A 23,045-nucleotide genomic window follows, 5' to 3' on the forward strand; every position below is an offset into this window, starting at 1 on the left:
GGAAAAAAGGCCTCGAATTTTTCGCCGAACGAGCGCGCGCGCGCGCGCGTTGTCTTGAATTCCTTTTAGCGAACATTTTCCCGTCCGGCTACGCGCGATCAATTGTGAAGCTCGTTGAGAAAGTTCGTCCGGGCATTCTTCGGTTATTCGAATAGTCAAATTAGTCGGGGGGCAATTACTCCGGTCTAATTGCGATACACGAATGAAAATGAACCCTTGAGCACCGCGGGCATTAAAACTTACTCAGCCGCTATAGAAGTGCGCGCCGAGTGCAAATACACGGGCTCGTATTTAAAACTTTGCCGCAGAATAGTTCTATGGATCGAATGCGCGTGTTATGCGAAACTTTTGAAAAATATTATCCGTAAAGCAGACGGGGAGGACAGTCGAGATCGCGCGGGCGAATTCTGACGGAAATTCAGAAATCTGTTCGAGCGTTCCAAAACGTTTATTAGGGACATATATTCACCGAGAAGATTGTTACGCGGGATAACGAGTTCCATAAAAATTGAAATTAACATACGTGCCGGATAGTGCATTAAAAGATAAGGAAGGATTGCTAAAACAGTCGCCTTATCGCGCGACGCTTAATCCCGCTCGCGAGGCGAAAGATTTGTCGCTTTCCGGCAAAAATCGCGGAAGAATTGGACGCGCGAGAATTTCGGTCGGCGAGGTGAAACTATAAAAATTGTTTGGGACGATTCATTGGTCGGGTCGAGTCGTTTCACGGCGCGATCTTACGGCGTCGGGTTCTTTTGTGGACCGCGAATGAAAAATCTCCCACCCCGGCCGCGTTGATGGACTAGAATGACCGGGTCCGGGGCCATTCAGAAACTTCTGCGTCTCTTCAGTCGTTAACGGAGTTTCACCTTAACGACTAAGTCCTTCGCCGATAAATTTCAATCCAATCCGCGCAGACCCCGGCCGCCTTGGATGTGCCGTGTAAATATGAGCCAAGTTGACCCCCGGTCGAAGAACTGCCGCGGAAACCGGTCCGCGTTCTCCGAGCACCGGGGAACGCGAGCTTCCGGCCGAGTTTGTCTTTGGTATTAACGGGTTTTGGTACAGAGGCCTGCAGGGCCAACTGCTTTAGCGCCATAAATTCTGCCGCACGCCAGCCACCCGTTAATATCCCCCGCTCGAAAGCGGTTTACGAAGCCATCGAAATCACCCGGACCCTTTTGTTCTATTTACCCTCTGTTTGGCCCCCTTTTTACGACGACGCGCGGCCCATTCTACCGCGACGCGCGTCGGACCCTGTATCCAGTGTTCCCGTTTCGAAGTTCCCGCGGTCTTAACGCCTCCTACAGCCTAAACGCGGGCATTACCGCGGACGACTCGAATACTGCGGTGCTTTATGGAAGTAATAAAATCTAACGTTTCGCAGCGTGTAATGTTTTCGCGAGAACGTCGAGTCTTATTCGGCACTTTCACCGATTCTTCGGTGATACGAGAATTACCGCGAAAGCGGTAAAAAGATCGCGGTTTCAACTTGGTTGTTCTATTATTAAGAACTTAAGTGCGCCGGCAACGGCGCGGAAAGCGCAACGGAACCACAAAGAACCGACTCTAAATCGGGCAACGTCTGTTCCGAACGCGAGGGTTTCAAAGCTTTGTCAGCGGAACCGAGTCAACTGGAGCAAGGTTCAGAGAAATACCGGAAACGGAGAGCCAATGTGCCACAATTAAAATCAGCGAATGCGCGTTTCGAGATCCATCCGGAGTTCTAAGTTTCGTGCTCGCTAATTTATTAATGCAGAACACTTTACGGTTTCCAGTTTATAACCGGCCGAGTGTTTAAGTGCGGCTACGAATGGAGTTACTGATAAGCGGTTTTAATAGAAAACGAAGAATACTCGGTGCTCGGAATGCCCTAGATGCTCGGGAATAATACCGCGTCGGCCATTAAAGGAATTCTCTTTCGCAAACGAACTCCTGTATCGCGTACAGTGTGGTAGAAAATCGTCAAATATAATATTCGCAGAACGTAATATATTCAGATATTTAGATATATATATATGTATTCACGCTCGGAAATTATGCTTAATTGTAAGTAGTATTTTGTTTGAATTGAAATGTTGAATATAATGGACTTGAAATGTCGAATATAATAGACTTGAAATATTGAATTTAATGGACTTGAAATGTCGAATATAATAGACTTGAAATGTTGAATATAATGGACTTGAAACGTCGAATACAATGGACTTGAAACGTCGAATATAATGGACTTGAAACGTCGAATATAACGAGCTTGAAATTTCAAATGCAACGGGCACGGAATTTTAATTGCTAATAAGCCGCATTTAGCATAATCATGCTCGCGCATGTTTATTTCTCGGTAGTCGCGACGAGATGGAACTTCCGGAAGTTCTGAAGGAATAGATAATGAACCTTAAGGTGCGTATGCATCGCGCAGCCAACAACCTTTCCCGGGTGATTCTCGTTTAAACTGACAGCGAAATGTAGGAAAACTAGCAGGACTTTGCCGCGCTTAGCAGTTTCCACCGAACACCAGCTATTTCATGGAACAACCTACGACTGGAAGATGGATCTGTAAATGGAGGTTGGTTTACAGAGTTTCGTAAACTTCCTAACTGCTTTGTTTACATTCGGTTTGTCATTTTAACGTAATATTCCCGGGTTCACGGATATCAACCGTGCATTCGTTAGTTTAATGTACGTTTGCTCAATCATAGAGTTCTCCTAATGAATACTCGTCGACCGAAACGGTACAATCAACGATACGATACCCGATCGTTGCGATTCGATGGGGATGTTTTATGGAAGATAAAAAAATTGCTCGCATCGATTCGACGATGCGAGAGGCGCATAAACGTTTATATCGTATTTATATTATATTATACAATTGTATTAATTATAATTATATAATTGGAAATTTTTAAATCAATTTTTCAAACCTCGGGAGTTTATATATATATTAATTTCGGTCGAAATAGACAATCGGTGAAATTGCCAACGCGAGGCACGATCAGACGATAGCGTTAGCCTTCCGCAAAATTCAGGGGAGGCTAACGAGGAATTGGCATGCTTGAGAATAGTTCGCCACTTGGACTATTGCTGGACTATGGTGGCGCACGTATCACCAAGTCCGAACATACTCGATGTCAGCTCGTTAGGAAATATCAAGCGTGTGAACTATGACGGCGCCGCGCCGGTGTCCATTAAATTAAGTTCTCGCTAGTTAACAGATTGCAGTGGAACATCGAGGATCCTTGACGTTGCAATAATTTATATGCTAATTATGGTCCAGACCGCGGTGTCTATTGTTTCCATGAATTACGATTTATGTCTTTGCTATACGTTGTCGCGGTACATGGCAAATGCAAACAAAAAGGGACATTTGTTCGAATGTACATCGTATCAATTGTTGTACAGTGTTCGCGGAAGAAATTGGTATTCAATTAACACATTGACATTATATTCGCAAAAATATGTTATATTTAATATAATATAATATAATAATATAATATATATAATCTAATATAATATAATATATAATATGTGTTATATCTTATATTATATTAATTAAAATTATATAATATATTAATATAATTATATAAAATTGTGTTAACATATTCATCAGTAAATACTATAATATAATCAAATAATATCAGCAAAATGTCAATGTTATAATTACATTAATATCCGGTCAATTTACAGTATTCGACTAGCGCGGAACTTTTTGCGACCACAAATATATCGAGTTCCTCTCGATAACGCGGAACTGGGAACAGACCGCCTTCTAAACTAAATATTTCGAACGTAAACTCGAATAGCTAAAGCACAAGAGAAATGCTCGCGTTTCGCTGCACGGTTTTCCGTGAGCGATGACCAGAAGCGAAAGACGTCACGTTCCTCGGTAAATGTGTAGTACCCCGAATGAAGTCCTTGCTGTTTGTCACTGTTCACGTCCGACGCGACGCGAAATTAGTTTTTCGGAAAGCAAATCTCACTTCGCGGGACAGGGTAACGTATGGACGCATCAATATACTGCGCCGGTTAATAACGAGTTCGAACTTTCGCGTACGCCAACCCCGTATACGGTAACCTTCCAAAGCTGCACAAATTTCATACGTTACAGACGATGTTTATCTTCTAACATTTTTCTTTCGATCCTTCCTTCGACCGGTGTTACGAAGCGACAAAGATAATGTTATATCATTATGTATGTTAAATGTTAGCATACAAGCCTACTTCGAGCTTCGACTCATGGTACTTAAGAAAATGCAATGAAACGTTAAATTAAATAAGATTCGATAATACTGAATCAGCCCAAAAGCTAACGAAACCGTTTGCACAGTTCATCTGCGAAACTCTAAAATATGTAAGAAAAGACAGCATTCGGTTCGTCGATCTCTTTCGGAAAGAAAGCAATTGCGATTCGAGGAACAAAGTAGGCGAATTTCTTCACGCTTCGCACGGATTGTCACGGTTAAGTTTGATCTTGTTGGAAATTCGAATAAACGTTTTCTTTTCCATTCATAAGAACCGGCAAAAAGGTGAGCAATGCAAATTGATTCCGCGAGAGACGGTTTTATTAACCTCTCTTCCGGCGTTTTGTTAAGCGTTCATTTGCATATATTCGCGTGCGCGCCCCTATATACCACGAGAGGTGGAACGATCTCGCATTGCACACCTTTTCACGGGGTCCAATTTCCAATCGCGTTCCCACTCCTAACTGCGATCCGGCGGCGTTATAGGTTCGCCAGGAAATCGAAAGGAAAATCGTCGTTTCCCCGGAAACTGGAGTGCACTCGCCACGGTATCGAAAATCCTCGGATCGCTCGAGGAAGCTCGTCGCACCCAAGAAACGATCGCCCCGGCGCGATGGTCGAACTTTCCTATTAAATTCTTCGGAGATTCGTCGGGACCTTTGAGACCCGGTCCGCGTTCCACGCTGTCCCTAACGGATAACCAGATGTTTTACAATCGGGGGCAAATCGATCCGGCGCCGATTAAATTAGCAGCTTGAAATTTTAGAGTTACAGTAATGTCTCCCTTACCGACGCTCGAATTGTCTCTCTAATTGACGCCCGGATCGCGAGATCCATAAAGAAATATAATTCGAGACGCAATTATAAAAAGGAGCCGCGAGGCTCGAACAATCGTGTCTCCTCTTCCCAAATCGTCCATTTTCGTGGACAATCCGAGCGTCGATTAGAGAGACATTACTGTATCGCGTATAAATACATACTTATACGGATCGACGGCTATCGTACTATTTTCTCCTTTATAGAATATTGATAAAGGCTGAAACGCGGCCGACGATGGCGCGAGTTCGATAAAACAAAGTGGATACACAGAGGCTCGTAGCTGCTAGCGTTGTTCCGTTGCACGCATAACTCTGTGTGTAGAACGCGGGCGCGCGCGGTTCGGGGCACTGCAAATGTTCGCCATCCGCATCCTGACGCAGCCGCGTCTTTGTTATTACAGCGCGACGCAACGGCCGGGTTAAACATGCCGGCATAAATTGAGGAGCAAACTTTCCGCTTAATATCGCCTGCGAGAAAACAGTTTGCAAAGCAGAATCAGCTGTCCTTCGCCGGTAAGCCTCTGTTTTCGCTACGGTTGACGGTGCGGGAACCGCGATGGCTAAATAATAAAGGCATTAATGGCCGAGGAAGTTGCAACGGGAGAAAAAAATTCATTTCGAACGAGAATAGTACGATCGCGGCCAGAGTCGCGCGATAATTAATTTATGTTTACACGCTGTTAGGCGGCTTTTAAACCGACTCGAAATTGCGTGTCCAACTCGCGGCAACTTGCCGGGACTGTTACTTCGGATCGGAGTTGGGCATCGTTCGAATTATTGCGACGAACGTTTGTCTAAAATAATTATTTGTAATTATAATTATTCGTTGATGCGTCGAGTTTTTCGAACAATGCTTCTATATTAATTCGAAATACATTTTCTGTACATAGATAGGGATAAATTAATGAGACGATATTGTTAATAAGAAAATAGAGTGCAATTTTAGATGCTTTTCGGTTGAAATTTTCTCTTCTTTTTTTACGAGGACCTGTTGAAGGGATTCGATTAACGTTCGAAGCGGTTTTTGCAATTTGGTATTCAATTTTGCACGCGCCCGATGAAATCGCTCGTCTTTCGGAGCAGCAAACCGTAAGAACCACAAATCATTTGCACACGTGAATAATGTGGAGTCAACGTTTTTCGATGGTACAGCACGCGTGCATTTTCTACAAACGCGTGCGAATATCATTCGTGGCAGGGTTCGAAATAAACAGGTATCTTCTGTCGTGGAAAAAATTCTATCGGAGCTTGTACGTTTCGATCGACGAAATATCTATTCCCGTGGAACTTTTATGAACAGAATTTGGAACTTTTTCAATAAATGTTCTCGTAGAACGGGTATTTCGGAATACACGCGTCAAAAGTTCCTATGGGAACAAATTCTTTTAGAACGTTTATTCGAAAGGTCCCCATGAAAGAAATAAACCTTTGAATCATTGTACGCTGGGATTATTTAACGATATTATCGTGCTTTTGGTTTCTCAGCAGGATAATTATTTAACGCTGTTACAATGTTATTCGTTAAATTCTAATTAATACTTGCAATAATGTTTCAGTACTTTTTTACATTAATTAACGAAATATCTGTTCGTTTCCAAATTTCATTAATTCTAGCCGAATCAAAACTTTCGATCCCATGAATTTTTTATATCTTTGTTGAAGAGCAACGTTTGGGAAATATATAATAAATAAACCCTGTGATATACGCGGTTTTTAAAGGGATGAAAACAACGCTTGAAAAGATTTCAATATTTTATTTCTCGTAAAATATTTCAAGAACAGTGAATTAAACAATGTTAGTATTTTATTTTCTGTGGAACATCTCAAGAATATTAAAAGCTTGAATATTCTCTTTTTTCCAAAATATCTCGAGAGTAGCAAATTAAAAAATTTCAATATTTTCTCTCTTCTGAAATATCTCAGGAACATCAAATGATAGAAGTCGAAGCGTTTAACGACGGAATTCGCCTATTTTTCGTCCAGCCTAATCAACGCTCGGGTTATAAAAGTGTGGACCGTCCACGCTCGGTTTCGTCCACTCAATTTAGCCGCGGGCCACGCCCCGCCGCGGATATCCGCACCCGGTTAGGTCTCTTTTCGCAGAGCAGCGTTCCACCGAAAGCCTCGCGTCAGGCCTAAAATATCGAATATAACCCTTTTACCGACGGTGCCCCCATTTCCCAGCAACAATTTCGCCCTACACGGACAGGCGGTCGCACACAGGCGAACCCTTACCGACGTTTAACGCAACGTTGTAGCCTCGCTGATACAAAAGCAACGACGAACAATGCCGGGGCCAAATTGAACGTCGAAAAGGAACTTTATGGGTGGAAATGCGCGTTTCCGTAAATCGTTCCGCCGTTACCATTATTAAGCGGCGGGTTCCGATAAATTGACAGACTCGCGCTAACAAAATTACGTTGCCCCCCCCTTCCTCACCCCAAGAGACGACGGGACGGGACATCAACAAATCGGCGGTTCCATCGATCGGCGGTCGCCCGATGTGTCTCAAATTCTTTATGAAATGGACAATCGAATATTTCGTTTCGTTCTTCCTGCTGCTGTGCATTTCGGATGGAAAATAGGATGGGTTGAGTGCGGGTATTACCGCGGACGCTCCAAATACTGCGGTGTTATTTTTACAAGCTTTTTGGCGTGTCGCGCCTCGCGCGATTTTTGCGTAACCGACGAAGAAATCTAAATGGATGACTTATCATAATATCGCATTTTTTTAAATAGAAAGTAGACGTTTGGTAACCGAAGCACAGTATTCGGGGAGGGGGCACGGTAACTGATTTTGTAGAGCATAGACACGCGATAGCTGGCTCCGGAACTTTTCGTTTCTTTCTCGCGAAATATTCAAAGGAGAATATGATATTTGTTTCGAAAGAAAATTTGTACGAACGAAAGGAACTTTGAAATTTATCCTTCGAGTTCTTAAGAAGTGCCAATTAAATCGCTAAAGTTGTTTTCAGCAGCGAGAACTCCCGAAGCCCGCCGACAGCGGCGCACAATAATTGGCTCCTTTACCCTACGCGTATAGAGGATCGAAGAACACGATTATGATGGATACCGCGAAAACAAGTTAATTCGAGGAGTTAAGATGTTTTTGCACCAAATTCCTCGATTGTACCGCCTCGGCTTTCGAGGAACGAAGTTGTTACGAGCCGTATCCCCCCTGGATGCAGTCTTCCGCCGCGTGGCGCGGAGTTCTTCTAATTAAAAAATAATTTAACGAGCTCTCCGGGCGCTGTATTACTTTCTTCCACAATTCCCATAACACTTGGTTTACTCGAGCTCGCTTCTCGTCCCGCCATAACGCGTGATTCAGTGCACTTTTCTCCCCGGCTCCCATAGCGGCCGGCTTAGTTCGGCCCCGGTCTCATTGTCTTCCTCTCTCCCATTGTCGATGATTCCTCCCTACCACGCGTTTATCTCTTAACAGGGAAACTTCTTCGCGCGTTTATCACCGCAACAATGGCCGACGATGCCGGACGATAAGGGACAAGTTCGCGTTTTCATAAGTTGTCGCGCGTCCCCGGCGATATTAACCAGAGGGCTCCCGGTGAATTTACGCGAGCTTGATTCACAGTGTCATGAAACAACCATTCCGAGATCATGCGACAGAAACGACCGCGGAAACTTTCCGCGGCGGCAAATTTATCCGCCGGCTAAATAAACGCGCCTATAAACGCCGCCGCCGTGCCACGATTAACCCTTCGCCGGCGAATTTCCTTCGCAATTCCGACGATTAGAAATTTTTTCCGGCCATTTTCTTGAAAAAGATATATATTATTATTATTATTATATACAATTATAATTAATATAATATATTATTATAATATATATTAATATATAATATTAATATAATATATTATTATTATTATTAATATAATATATTATTATTATTATTAATGTAATAATATAATAATAATATATACTATACATAAATATTACAAATATCCGCTTCAAGAATATATATATCTGGATTTTCAAATAATATTTTCACTGATCACTTAATCGGATCAAGAGTCTATAGCTAGAAAAAAGGATATAGAAAAAGGGCAAAAATGTTGTTCCACAGAAGTTAAATGAACAGTAGACGATCGTCGATGATTCCACGGTTGCTTCAAAGCGTCTTTCAGCGGAAGTAGCGATTCGCACAGCGCATCTCTCCCCGGTGCGCCACGGTGCATCAACGTTCCCTTTTCTCATGGACGCGTCAAAGGAGAAAGTGCGATGAAATTTCACTTTGGTTGCTCGATTGCTCGGGCAGAAGTAAAATCCAGAATGGTCGGACCCTTTTTATTTACACTCGGTCCCGCCGGGACGAGGCGGAAACGCGGTTTCAAATCGTCCTTCCGTGAACCACTTCCCGCGTAGGCGTAATATTAAATGTCGACCCCGCGGAAATTCGCTCGACGAACGGAATTCGTGCGACGACGACCGCGATTTTTGTTTTACACGCGACCTTCTGTCTCTCTCCTTCCCTCTTTCGACGTTGGAACACCGTTCCGTTAAATGCCTCAATCGATTTCTGAATGCGCGAAAGTGTCGTATCTTCGTCCACCAAACATTATTCGAAAGAAAAAAAGGTTTTTATCGTTCGTTAAAAATTTCATACGCACCGACCTAACAATTCCGACGAATTCGGTTCTCCGTAAAATAGACAGACGAAAAGTCATCGATCCGATGAAACAGCCCGTAATGCAGCCAAGTGTTATTTCCGACTCGCCGTGTTTGCGAAAGCATCGATACGGAACCCGCTGAAAGTTATTTATCGAGCGAATTTACGAATTTGATGCACTTTGAAATTTCAAAGGCGCCGCTCGGTCACGATATCGTGATCCGCTGGTAACGAACCTCCTCGCCGATGAAATATTCCGCACCGACGTTAGCGGCGGATCGGTCGAAAATGCGAACGGAGAACGCAATCAAGATCCAGTTCATCGGGATTCTTTGAAATTCCCCGGAACCTTCTGTCTGATGCGCCGCCGGAGGATGCACCTTCTACAGGCATTTTACCCCCTTTAACCAATCAAACCCTCGCGTCCGTGTGCGTTTATCGGAAAATCGAAAGCATCGGTACGCGCGAGAAAACAATCTCGCGAAAGCGTCCGCTTAAAAAGACGTTGCCATTGCAGCAGACAACGATATTATATATTATATAATATCGATGATGTATACATTTCCCAAAAATGTCTCGCAATCCGAAAGTGGCGGGTTCTTCGGGTCATTCGAAGCAACTTTTTCCTTTACAAAAATGTTCTCCGAGCCACCGTTAACGAGTTATTAACGAAAACCAGTGACCAATGAGAGGCGAGTTCGGCTGGCGCGAGGCGACCGAGCCAATGAGCGCTGGTTGGCTGGGCCGCATCGCGTCAGCCGTACTCGATTCTTATTGGTCACTGTTTTTCGTTGATAACTCGTTAACGGTACTTCGGAGAACATTTTCGCAAAGGAAAAAGCTGCATCGAATGATCCGAGGAACCCGCCATTTCCGGATTGCGAGACACTTTTGGGACAGCCTGCATATTTGCATGGAACGCGAGCATTCGAAACATCGGATTCGCAAATAAAGAAATTACGGAAAGTCGAGCCAGCGTTAAATCTGCGATCTAAATTCAGCGGATTCTGTTCGCGCGAGCCGTTCCCGCTCTCGAATTTATCGCGAAGGGAAATTGTTTACCCCCGAACCGCTGTGATTTCCATGAAAATTGTCGGATTAATTTTAGCAGACGCTTTCCGGATTGCGGCGGCGTGCCGGAGAGCCACGGTTTTCGTCGAAATTCTCGTCCGCGCGGAGGAAGAAGCGTCTCCGGTTACATAAAACGAACGTGTCTCCTTATTTCGACGTTTCAACCGGGGAGTGCTGTTTTTCCGTGCAGTTGCCCTTAAATTTCCGCCGGTCGGCGGACTTTCGCCTTTCAAAAATCCCACGGGACGAAAATAACAACCGCGCCGGAAAAACTCGACGGTGCTTTGACAAACTATATCTCAGGCCGTGCCGCGAGAGCCGGCCCGGGTTAGAACAAATTTCCAAACGAAAGAACCGCTCCCTGTTTGCTATAGGGACACGGATTTCGCTGCTAAGTTGCCGGCGTGCTCTCTCCGCTGGAAATGCCGCGCAATTTCACGATGAGAATAGCGTTTACTCGCCGGGAAATGTTTCTTGCTACTGTAAATTCTTTCCAATCGACGCTCGGATTGTACGCAAAAGATTGTACACAATTCGGAGGGAGGAGACACGATTGTTCGAGGCTTGTGCCTCGTTTTTATAGTCGTTAACGATCGGCAACTATTAAAAAACGAGCCGCGAGGATCGATTGATCGCAGAAATTTTAAAGAAAACGTCGATGCAGTAAATTCTCCCTAATTGACCGTCAACTTGGAAACGAAAGGCTCGCGGCTCGTTTTTAATAGTTGCCGATTGTTAACAACTATAAAAACGAGGCGCAAGCTTCGAATAATCGCACCTCCTATTCTTAAATTATACATTTTCGTTTCCAAGTTGACGGACAATTAGGGAGAATTTACCGTATCGACGTTTTCTTTAAAATTCCACGAATTCCCTAATGTTTCGTTTTTCCCTAAAATGTTCATGCTGAAATATGTTGCTTCGTAACTTTCGTTCCCGAAGAAAATGAATCTTTTACTTTGTAAAATACGTCATTAAACGCAGCAGCCCCGAAAATTTCACAGAAATACCGTGCGAGCGTGTAGAAAAATTTGGAAAAGTTTTTTCCATGTTCAGAGAGTTCCATAAATTATTCCTTCATCCACGCTAGAAAACTGAGCAGATTTAAAACATTATCACACCGAACGGATGCGAAATAATAGTCGCTTCGAACACAATTCGTAACGTGCAAATGTGCAGCTTAAAAATGCGCGCTCGGTGACGTTTCAGAAACGAATTTCTTTGCTTACCAGAGAAACGATGGTTCGCGGATTCGTCTGTAACAGAAAAAAGATCCCAAAATGATGCTTTATTCGTTTTTAGGACGGTCGGGGTGAGTGTAGGGCAGGTAGTGAGTTAAGATTCCCGCGAACTTTGACCGTAAAGGAAAATATGAAATTTTTCAATTCAGAAACTCGAGTTTACTGCCGCGCGTTAATGGCCCCGAAAGCAACATCAAAAAATTTTAGCTAGATTAGTTATGTAACTTTTTTTATTTCATCTTCGCGGGTAAAAAGAACGACTTTTTCAGCGAAACGCGTTTAAAGTTTCCAGTGCCGGATCCCGTCCGCCCGACGCGACGGTGCCGACGTACTCGCTTCGAAAGGTAATCAAAAAGCTTATTCGAAAGATTATTCGAGAGCTTATTCGAAAGGAATACTTCAAAGTTTTCGGTACCTGCGACGCTTGAACACAGCGATGGGGAAGAACAGCAAATGGACAACTTGGGAGTTGCCGATTCTTGACAACTATAAGAACGAGCCGTTAAGTTCGAACAATCGTATCAACTCCTCCCAAATTGTCCGTTTTCGTGTACAAGCCGAGCGTCGACTAGGGAAATATTTGATTAAATTCAGTAAAATGATTGCGGACTGAAATTTACTGTATGCTGAATCCATCTGAGAGAAATATAAACGTGAAACCAGAGGATAAGTTAATAACTAAGACTAACATGGTTACGTATAACACAACTAGCGTGTACTTTGCTGCTAAGCACCGAGCTGCAAGTAGCGTAATTAATTAAGTCGGGTTGTCCATTATGTATCTACTCGCATGTTCCTTTGCGGCTTTGCGGTGTGCTACACTAGATTTAGGGTAACTTTATGACTACGTACGTACAGTGACCCACAAAATCGTTCGCATATTTATTAAGACGTAATCATTTCTTAAACATTGGACGATGGAGGCTTTTATTTAATTTTGCTATTATTTGGAGCGACAAAAGAAACGATAAGAAACTCTCGTTTTTTAACTTTCTTGTCCGAGCCCGTAACGAAAATTTAAAAAAGTGTCTTAGTGGTTGAACGAAGCTACAGGCGTTGAAATATTTAAAAAGCTCCGAATTTCTTACACGTTTAAATCTATACAGGGTGTTCGTTTGAAGACTTTACATCCAAATCACTGGAAAACAACATATTTTTGTGAAAAACGTTAAATACAAAACTTATTCGATTTCACGGGGATAACATTAATATTTTATATTCTTTTGTCGACTAGTTTTAAGGGTATCTTTGTTTCTTTAAACGGAAACTTATACCTTTATTTACAGATTTTCATTCTACGCGAAAGCAAAGAATACACTTTCGCGTGAAATATTTTTCAATCAAATTTTATGAAACATAATATTCAAACGTACGCGCGCATTAAAACAGCAGAAAGAGAAAATGTACCGAACAGCGCGATAAAGAGACGACATGGAAAGAAGGTGTCGGTCGGTGTATGGGGTACTCCGGTTACAAAAAAAGCTCTAATTACTTTTACAAAGGGCTGCTGGAACAAAGGCGTGCAGCATCGGAAGAGGAAACCAAAGGCAACCGGTACAACGAGAATAATACGCGATTTTCGAAAGTAATAATGCACGGTGTTCCCGTGAAAATGAACGACAAGGGACTCTTCCGAATTTGTTCGATTGCGAAAAAGAATTTTATTTCGCATCTTCGGGGAAGAAAATAAGCAAGCAACGACGTAATTACTCGATCGAAACGATACGTTTCGTTTTGTCAGCCGTCGACGAAACAGGTTTCCAAATCGCAGTGATTTCAGTCCCATTTTTGGAAGGAGTCGACCAGCGTGCGCCGCGTCGGTGGATCGAAAATTTTGAAAGCCGCAGCTGCTTTTCACCGGGGGCCTCGGCATCCACACCGACTTACACTGTCAATTTGCCGTCGACCGGGAATCTCCTATCCGGAATAATGGACAGCTGGAAATGGGTAGATGGATCGAAATGAAACCCGGAAAACGCAACGATAGGGAGCAACTTTCCTCGTCGATCAATCCGTGATATCGAGGATACATACGAATTTGTTCGCAGAGAAATTCGATTCTCGCGTTCGTGATCGAACGTTCTCCGTTACCCCTGCTATTTATCCTCCGGACGATCGTCGTCGATCTTCGAAAAATGAAATCCGGGGTCCGCGCGTTTCGGCGAACGGCCGTTTGTCTCTGCGCGCTGTCGCAGGCTCGCGAGCGTCTTTCGAGAAACGAGACGAGATCTCTAATTGCCAAAGAACAAGCGGAATATTCGCTCTTCAATCCCGGGGATGAAATGCCACGGGGAAAATGCAATTTGTCAGGGATTCCATTACGATCTCGTCCGACGGTAGCCCGCGAAGTACTGACACCGCTGATTGTAAGCGTGCACGGATGAATTCGTCGAGGAAGTTTCCGGCTAATAACGTCTGCGCGCGAGACAGGGATACAAGGAAGGACTTCCTCTCTTGTCGCGACGCTAGACGATCTCAATTGCGGGAGTAGCTCGCCGAAAGGGAGCAAGACCGACGATTTAAACGCTGAAACCGAACGGATCGCACCGGCGTCGCACGGCGGGCAAAACGCGCGCTCGATTCATTCTCGTTGCTATTTCTGCAGAGTACAGCAATGTCTCCCTTACCGACGCTCAGATTGTCCACTAAATTGTACAATTTGGGAAGGAGAGACACGATTATTCGAGCCTCGCGGTTTATTTTTATAATATCGTGTCTCGAATTATATCTCTTTATAGATCTCGCAATCTGGGCGTCAATTAGAGAGACAATCCGAGCGTCGGTACGGGAGACATTGCTGTAATCGCTTTACGATCGCGCCGCATAATCTTCCGGCAGACGCGGCAGCTGTTCAAAATTCTTGCAGCAGCCGCTTAAGCAGCGGAGCTACTTGTCAGGCCCGCGATTCCAGGGGAATCCGAGTCGCGTTAGCTCCTCGTCTCCCTGCTAATCAAGGACGTGGACGGCGCGGGGAACGAGAGAACGAGCAGCACGTCAAACCGTCAAACAGCGGCGCGCCGACGAAATGATAACAATTAACCGCCGCTAATTCCGGTTAACAAGAACGATACGCTCGAGCGGCAGACGACTCTCCTCGGAGAAGCGGCGAGAAGTTCCAGCGGTCGGGAGAACGAGACGCGTTCCAATTAGTCAAGGCACCGTGAACGATCTTGTCTTCGGTGTTGCGCCGCAACGTAACAACGCCATTGAACGCGCGGGCATAAATTCAACGCGCCCGGCTTTGCCAGACCGATGTCGTTTCAATTCCGACCCCCTTAGATTCCTGGGAAAAATTACCGCGCAATGGCGAATATAATTTCGCTCGGAATCGCGTTTTCTATCGCTTCGCGCATCCGCCAACCGCCTCCGATCCTCCGCGTTCCCCATTTTCCGGTATTTTCCGCGTTCCCTGCGGCGCGCGCGAGCGCTCGCCGTATCATCCCCGTCCGTAAGATTCCGCCCGAAGCGTCGACGAGTCTCGGGAACTTCCGTCGTAAACCAAAAGGGAATTGGTCAGCCGTACAGAAACTCGAAATTCAAGCTTTAGGTCACGTAGACCGTCTTGCGACTAGCTCCGTGACTAGCTGCGCGAGCTTTGTAAGCTCACGGGGCAACGGTTCTCGCCATGGTGTCCCGTTCCGCCAGCCGGCGGAGAGATAGCTTTCGGGAAATTTGCTTCGATCGGTCGATAATGCGGGGCTCGTTCCTGTAATTCATGGCTTTGCAGTTTGCATACCGGTTGCCGCGATAATGAGCTATGCTTCGGGATTGATAATGACGTTCGCGCGTTCGCTTGTAATTCGCGCCTCTTGTAATTGTGGCGAGAAACGGTTCCGCCGGCTCCGAAGACAATGCGTCGAGACGCGTCGATGCGGTTACCCGGTAACGAACGTCTAATGATGCCACCTCTATTTTTCGTGGTGCAGCAATGTCTCCCTAATTGACGCTCGGATTGCGCACAAAAATCGACAATTTCGGAAGAGTATTTACCGTATTTACAATATTTACCGAATTTACTGGATCTGCACAGTGCATTTTATGCGTACGAAATCGAGTCTTGCGACTCATGCAACAGTCAGACTTTTAACAATTCTTTATACCTAAGCTTTGATATTATGAAAATGATCTTGGAACGTGACGTAACAATTTTAGCGGTGTCTCCGAGTCACCGCTCGAGTGCAAAGGGTTAAAAGTGATTGTTTTCTCACTTACTGAGATATTCTGAACCTTAAAATCCGGGTCACCCTGTATATCTTTGGCACCATAATACTCTGTAGCCGATGTCTAGATGAATCCAACGATCTTCCACAAAAAAAACGTCGAACGTCGAAACAACCTGCAGATAATTTCGGCCAGGGAAACCGAGCTTCCAGTTCACGGTGCATCGGCGCCGGCTGGAATACAGTGGCAACGCGGCCGAAAATTTCCAATTGCAAGCAGAACATAACAGAAGCCGCGCCGAATTCGCGGGGACCGTCTCTCCTCTCCGATTTCCCCGCAAGATACACGCGGATTACTTTATAAGAGCCTGGAAGCGCGACACCGTGCGTTCGCGTTAAAGTGGCATCAAACGAATCCCCTTTCATGCTGTCGGGGCGGCGTCTCGTGTTTGCGAGAACAGAGAGGGGAACGGATACCCAAGATAGAGCTCGTCGGTATTCAAGGAACACATATTAAGAGGTCTACGAGGATCCGTCCCGTGATTGTGGAAGTCCGTGGGTAGTTTGAGCCGGGCGCTCGTGTTCTGGCACGGTAAACTGCGACGAGCAGCTTTCAGAAGGCATCGCGTCTGGTATCAAGCGATGGATTGTGAACCGGTTGGATGTAAAGGAGCATCCACAGCCACGGGACAGACCGCGGCACGATATGCCACGGTGGTCGTACGCGCAGCCGTCTTTATTGCCCCGGGTGAAGGATGTGGACTTAGCTTAACGGAGTGTTCCCTTCCGCTCGTAGAAGCCACAGTTTCCTTCGGCCCCTTCTTCTTTCTCCTCGTTTGGCTCCTCTTTTGAAAGGCTTTCTTCTCCCTCTCTCTCTCTCTGGCCCGGCGTTTTCTTTGGCGGCCGCTCCCATTCTCCCATTTCTCCGCGTCCTCTCCCTTACGCCGCCGCTCGTATGTCTCTCGCCAATGCCAACAAAAGACGGCAGTAATCTGCAAACGACCTGGCTTACATCTAACGAGGCAACACATTAGTCACGGCCAGTGATCTGTATGAGTAGATATTACGCGTGGTGCAATTTTATTTACGACACGCGATTACCGGGCAAACGGCGTGGCAATTCACCCCGTCCGGCCCGTCCGCGTAATTGCGTTTTTATTCCCCTCCACGCGCGCGCGCCCCTCGGCCGTCTCTTATTAACTATCCCCGGATCGCATTCTTCTCGATTCCATCCCTCCCTCGGGATCCGCTGTCCGTTAAACGGCAAGAAACTGGGTCTCTGTTCGGAGGCTCCGAGAACCTGCTGTCTCTTCGTACGGTTAAGGATCGCACAATGAACCCGCCACTGGCCGGACGAGAGGAAACGGTTCTTCTTGTAATGAGACTCTTCGCTGTTACAGCTCTGATATAAGATTTTTTCTAGTGGTTTATGGAACAATAGAGCCGCTCGGTTATTCGAGATGGGGCGGGTGCAACGGTTGCTGCGCCGCTTTAAGGGTTCGCGGGAATTTCGGAGGAAATGATTCATATTTTTTACGGAAATCGCGCGATCTCGCGAATCTACGATACAACCCTTCCAAGCGTTTGTTGTTATTATTTGTATTCGAAGCTGGAAATTTTATTCGTGGAAAAGCGTTCGTAGTAATTTATCAAAGTAATTCGGCGATGCGAACGTTATTTTAATTTATGGTGCGGTAAGTTTTAACAGCGCCTCGGAGTCGTCGGTCGAGCACAAAGGGTTAATAAGCTCCGGACAATACGACCATCAAACGATAATGTCTGACGAAAAAAGTTCCAGCTGCGGGATTTGAAACAATGACAGATATAATGGACAACGTGGTGGAAAAAGCACACGCTTGCCGAGCGGAAAATGAGAACCATCGATGCTATTAGATAGAAAGAAGATATTAGGTCGCAAAAAGTGACCTAAGGAAGTTAGGCTAAATAGCAACGAGTACGTAGATCTAAAAAATAGCAAAAATCGTCTCGATTAGCGACTCGATGTTCGGTGAATGCGGAGCAAATATTTTTGCAGAAATGAAACGATCCAAATAAAATATCCGGCAAGTAGAACAAGCAAACACCGTGTGTTATTTGCATATGCAAATCGAACAAATACAATTTCAGATAAGTAGCACCGGGGCGAGGAAAATATCGAGCAGAAGCGGAACGAGGAAATCCGACTAAATGTGGTACATAGCAATGAAATATCAAGCAAGCGAGTTAAATACAATCCCGTGCCCGGTCAGATACCGGCTATAGATTAACGACCGGCTGGCGAAACAAAAGATGAAACTAAAAAAAAAAAAAAGACAACATAGAAGAATCGTCGTTAATATCGCGCGCGTACAAGCTCGCGCGAAATTCAATCGTGTTAATCGCGTGGAGAACGACGAAGGGCCGCGCGCATCGGGAACAAACATTACGCGCGTTGCGTGGATTCGGCCCTTACCGTTCGCCTCTGGAAATCGCTTTTTTTTGTCGACGATCTCTCGCCGGCAGAGATAAAACCGGCGGGATTTTTGCGTTCACGATACGGACGTAATAACGGCGGCTTTTCGTTTCCCAGTCCGATCGGAAAGCGATCGCTTGATACGAGCGTGATAACTCATTAAGGCAGGGCCGCCGCGCACCGCGAACCTTTTATTTTGATCTGATCGTGTAATCGTCGGATTACGGGGCCCGAGAACGAGCCGGCTTCCGCGCGAATTTATCTACACTCTCGGACCGAATCGCTGCGCGCGCGATCCAGGTAAGCGAGCACCTAACACATAGCTCGCAGGTGGTCCATGTGTCCCCGCGATTCGCCAGGATTTCGAATCTCGAAATTGAGCGAACGATCTGGTTGTTCACGGTGTCCAGCATTTCCTACATTTCCCGTGATTCGTCGTTCCGATTTACGGTAATGTCTCTCTAATCGACGCCCGGATTGCGCGCAAAAATGGACAATTTGGGTAGAGGAGACACGATTATTCGAGCCTCGCGGTTTATTTTTATAGTTATAAATTATCCACGGTTATAAAAACGAGCGGCAAGGATCGAATAATCGTCCATTTTTGTGCGCAATCCGGGCGTCAAGTTTAGTGGACACTCTGAGCGTCGGTATGGGAGACATTACTGTATTCCTGGATGTCGTTAATAGCGACTGCGCGGAATCATAGGCGTAAGTTGCATTTTTCTCATTGTAATAAACAAGAACAGTTATTATTTACCAACGTGTGCGTTGTTCACCGATCAAATTTATTATTAAGATAATTTAGGGTCGGAACGCCGCGTCGCTCGTTTCTGTCGCGTTCGTCGGGGTAACTGACCGCAAATAATAAAGTCTATATTTGTTTCGAACAGCCGATGGCACAAACTCGTCCGGGTCAAACGTAAAGTATTCATCGGTCGACAGTGTTGATCTTCCATTGCTGCGAGACTATTTTGGTGGGCTCGCTGGTGCATGTAGATTTAATAGAAGACAAACATAATAATACCGAACCACGGAATCCGGCGCATAAAGTTTTCAGTGCTCGAGCTTCGGCTTCGGCTGTTCCTCGTTTCTTGATCGTTTCCGTACGGAACAAGTATCCGACAAACGTAATACAATTACGGTCGCTCATCCGCGATAGAGATACCGAAGGAGCGCTCGAATTTTCCGGTGTAGGGATAATAGAAAGGACGATAATTAATTAATGTATGATCGTTGCAGCGGTCGAGTAAATACGCGAAGCACTGCTCCTGAAATCAGAAGCGATATAAGTGCTATTTTAACTTGAAATAATAAGGCAATTTGTGTACAGTAAGTTCTCCCGGAAATGCTAAATTTTGGGTTGCTGTGAATCTCCCTGTGCTGGTCCTACGATTATGTGATTTATTGCTACGTGGATGCCAAGGTCCGACAGAAGTAATGCAAAATGGTCGATTTTCTTCGAATTGCCTTCGAATCGTGGCATGCGCCTTGCGAATTGCCTCCGAATCGTGGCAAAAAATTAGCATTGCGGACCAAATAAACTTTCTTGAGGTGCCAATTACGATTAGCAGAAGGTTAAATTCGAGAAATCGCGAATTTTGCGGCGGCCGAACCGTACGATACTGTTGCCGTGCCCGCATCGTTAAATACAATGGCCCGGCGTTAAAACGAACGCTCACGTTTCGCATAAATCCGGTCAATTTTTCTGGGATCGCGAGCGCAATAAACATCGATCGGGCGCGTTCTTTGGCCCGAGGGGCTATAAAATGGCCGGGAACGAATTCAAAGTAGAACGTCGAGTGGCAGGGGCTCTTTGTAACTCTGCCTCACCCTTTACTTTAAGACGCGTGCGTACGTGACGCGGAAACGCGACGTCGTTTACAGAGTGCCCAACCCTCGTTTTCGAAAAGGAATTTCGCTACGAGCCTTGAAATGCGAGCCGATAAACATGTCGCCGCGGAAATTCTTGTTTAAGTAGAACGATCTCTCGGAAGCGGAATCAAAGTTAATGCTCGCGTCATCGGGGACTTGGATTCTTGTTTTAGTGCTCGAACCTCGAATCTTTTCGAGAAAAATTCAACGGAGGAAAGCAAAGTCGGCGAATATGGAATAATCGTCGAATATAAAATTGTGCAACTTTTCGAGAAACTAACGAACTAATATCGGTGCTCCAATGGTCGACCGATGAAAATGCTAAATTCGCGAGAAGAAGAGACCCGCTTCTCCTAAAGTTGTTCTCCGGTTGAAATTTCGTCAACAGTTTATTTGCTCGTAGACATAACCCATCGAGTATGAAATCGATTCGGAGTGCGGGAGGCATCTTCCTCGGCTGGCTATGCACGCCGTTACCGCCGTGCCAAATCAGCGTTCGATCCTGAATCTAAATAATCCTAAATCAAATGCAGCGATTTCGTGAACACAGCAATCTGTTACCGGCAAGCATGTGGGAGTGTCTGAAATGCACGGAGACCTGTTCCTCGGATTGCGTCGCGCCGGTGCCTGCTGGCATCGAATGCGACTCGAGACATCGATTCGCGTTGAATTAACCGGGCATCTGAAAATTTTCGGTATCCGACATGCATTGGACTCTGTTCAATTACTGCGGGGGCCGCGTCCGGGCATTCCCGAAATCTTGAAATGACCGAATTAATCGGGACGACGTTCCGAGATTGCACGGTATTTATGACGATGCTGCTTTCCCGGTGTCGTAACTTCTCGTCGAATTTTCTGGCCGTTTCCAAGCGCGATCGAAGGCCCAGCGAAATTCGTAGTCGACGGGCTCCCGAAATAACAGCTGTTTAATATATGTTTTGCCGAATAACATTACTCTGAATAATAATTCTGTCCAACAATTAATGTGGAATTCACAGTGTGCGAATCTTTGGGTAGAATAAAAATTATTTAAGATAACTGCAAGAAACGTAAGTTGGTCGAATACGTCTTTCTAATAATTGTAACAAGTATAAAATATTATGCGACAATATTCTAAAATTCTTCGAATGGCCTGACAAATTTATATTCGACCTATTCATTTTTATCATAACTGCACGAACATCGAGAAGAGAAATTCCGTTTTAATACTTTGAATTGTCACGTGCCCACGTATTTCCATTCTGGCCGCATTTCTCTCTTTCTCAATTTAACTCCGCCTTGCTCGAATAATTTCATTACTTCTTCCGTGAAAATGAAAGCATTATTAACATTTAACGTAGTTTTCTACTTCAATGTAATTTTTCCATTGCCAGTTTTGAGAGTTATTTTCGCTCGTTTAATCACCTAATAATCTCTCATCGTGTCGCAGTTATGGAATAAAAAACGTAGAATCATTTAGGATCAATTTCGCTGTACTAATTCGAAACTCTCGATATATAACATTGAATAGTGAAAATAGTGAAAATAGTTAGGGAATATAATATATGGATAATACATGTAAGGATAATTTTACGGTATTTTTATGGTGTAATATGTATATTATCATATAAGCGTAGGACCAACACGGGGAAATTCACAGCAACCCAAAGTTTAGCATTTCTGGGAGAACTTACAATTGTGTACAGTAAGTTCTCCCAGAAATGTTAAATTTTGGGTTGCTGTGAATTTCCCCGTGCTGGTCTTACGCTCGTAACGCGTGCAACATGCATATAAGTTATCGAAAACATTGCCAAGGGTTCGTTAAAGAAACAGAAACGAATGTTCCGAGTATTTCGAATCCGCGAACATTGAATTTTATTAAGTGGAATGTGCGTAGCATCGAAGGCAGCGAATCGTGTCCGACTATTGGTAGAATTTACTACTTCCTCTCGTTAAGTGGAAATTCTGTGTTCGCGTTTTACGGTGAACACCATGACGGTTATATTTAACTTACGCTACGTTTGATCTAGAACGTGCCGGAGTTAAATATAGTTCCACGAATGGAATGGATTTTGTGTTTTATGAACCGAATAAGTTCCCGAGGGTCCCCGTTCTTCTTCCGATTTGACAGCCAAAATTTTAAGGGTTGAGACGTATGGGCGAAGAAAATATTCGCGCAAAGGACTGTGAAGGTATAATACTGGTTAATAAAACGTTAGCACGACTTTGATAACATTGTCAACCCTCGACCGGTATAGTTACAGTAATGTCTCCCTAATTGACGCTTAGATTGTGCAGAAAAATGGACAATTTGGGAACAGGAGATACGATTATTCTCGTTAATATTTTTTGCGCTTCGAATTATATTTTTTTATAGATCTCGCAATCTGGGCGTCAATTAGAGAGACAATCTGAACGTCAGTAAGGGAGACATCACTGTATTTTCACAAAAATGGCTGGCGTCCACCGAATCCTAGATAAAGGCTCGATTTATTCTAAAATATATGCAAAATTAAACTGCAGCTATAAAATAAAATACCGAGATATCGAGTTGGCGTATAAACTCTCCGTTGCCTGAAATATT

The 23,045-nt window shown here is 44.7% G+C and overlaps 1 protein-coding gene across 4 annotated transcripts in view; it reads right to left on the minus strand.

Moving 5' to 3' along the window:
- NLG-5 (neuroligin 5) overlaps positions 1-23,045 on the minus strand; it is a 219,125-nt gene that overhangs the window by 88,237 nt on the left and 107,843 nt on the right. Inside the window, exons 1-2 of one of the 4 annotated variants that reach the window (XM_076526902.1) lie at positions 16,208-16,455; positions 11,984-12,010 (exon numbers count right to left, since the gene is read on the minus strand). The exons of 2 other annotated variants lie outside the window; for them this stretch is intronic. The gene's annotated coding sequence lies outside the window, so the exon portion shown is untranslated. Of the gene's footprint in view, positions 1-11,983; positions 12,011-16,207; positions 16,456-23,045 lie in introns of those variants that run through there. One more of the 4 variants, XM_033477480.2, reaches the window with a different exon arrangement.

Source organism: Megalopta genalis, chromosome 16 (assembly GCF_051020955.1).
Source record: "Megalopta genalis isolate 19385.01 chromosome 16, iyMegGena1_principal, whole genome shotgun sequence".
NCBI classification, from domain to species: Eukaryota; Metazoa; Arthropoda; class Insecta; order Hymenoptera; family Halictidae; genus Megalopta; species Megalopta genalis.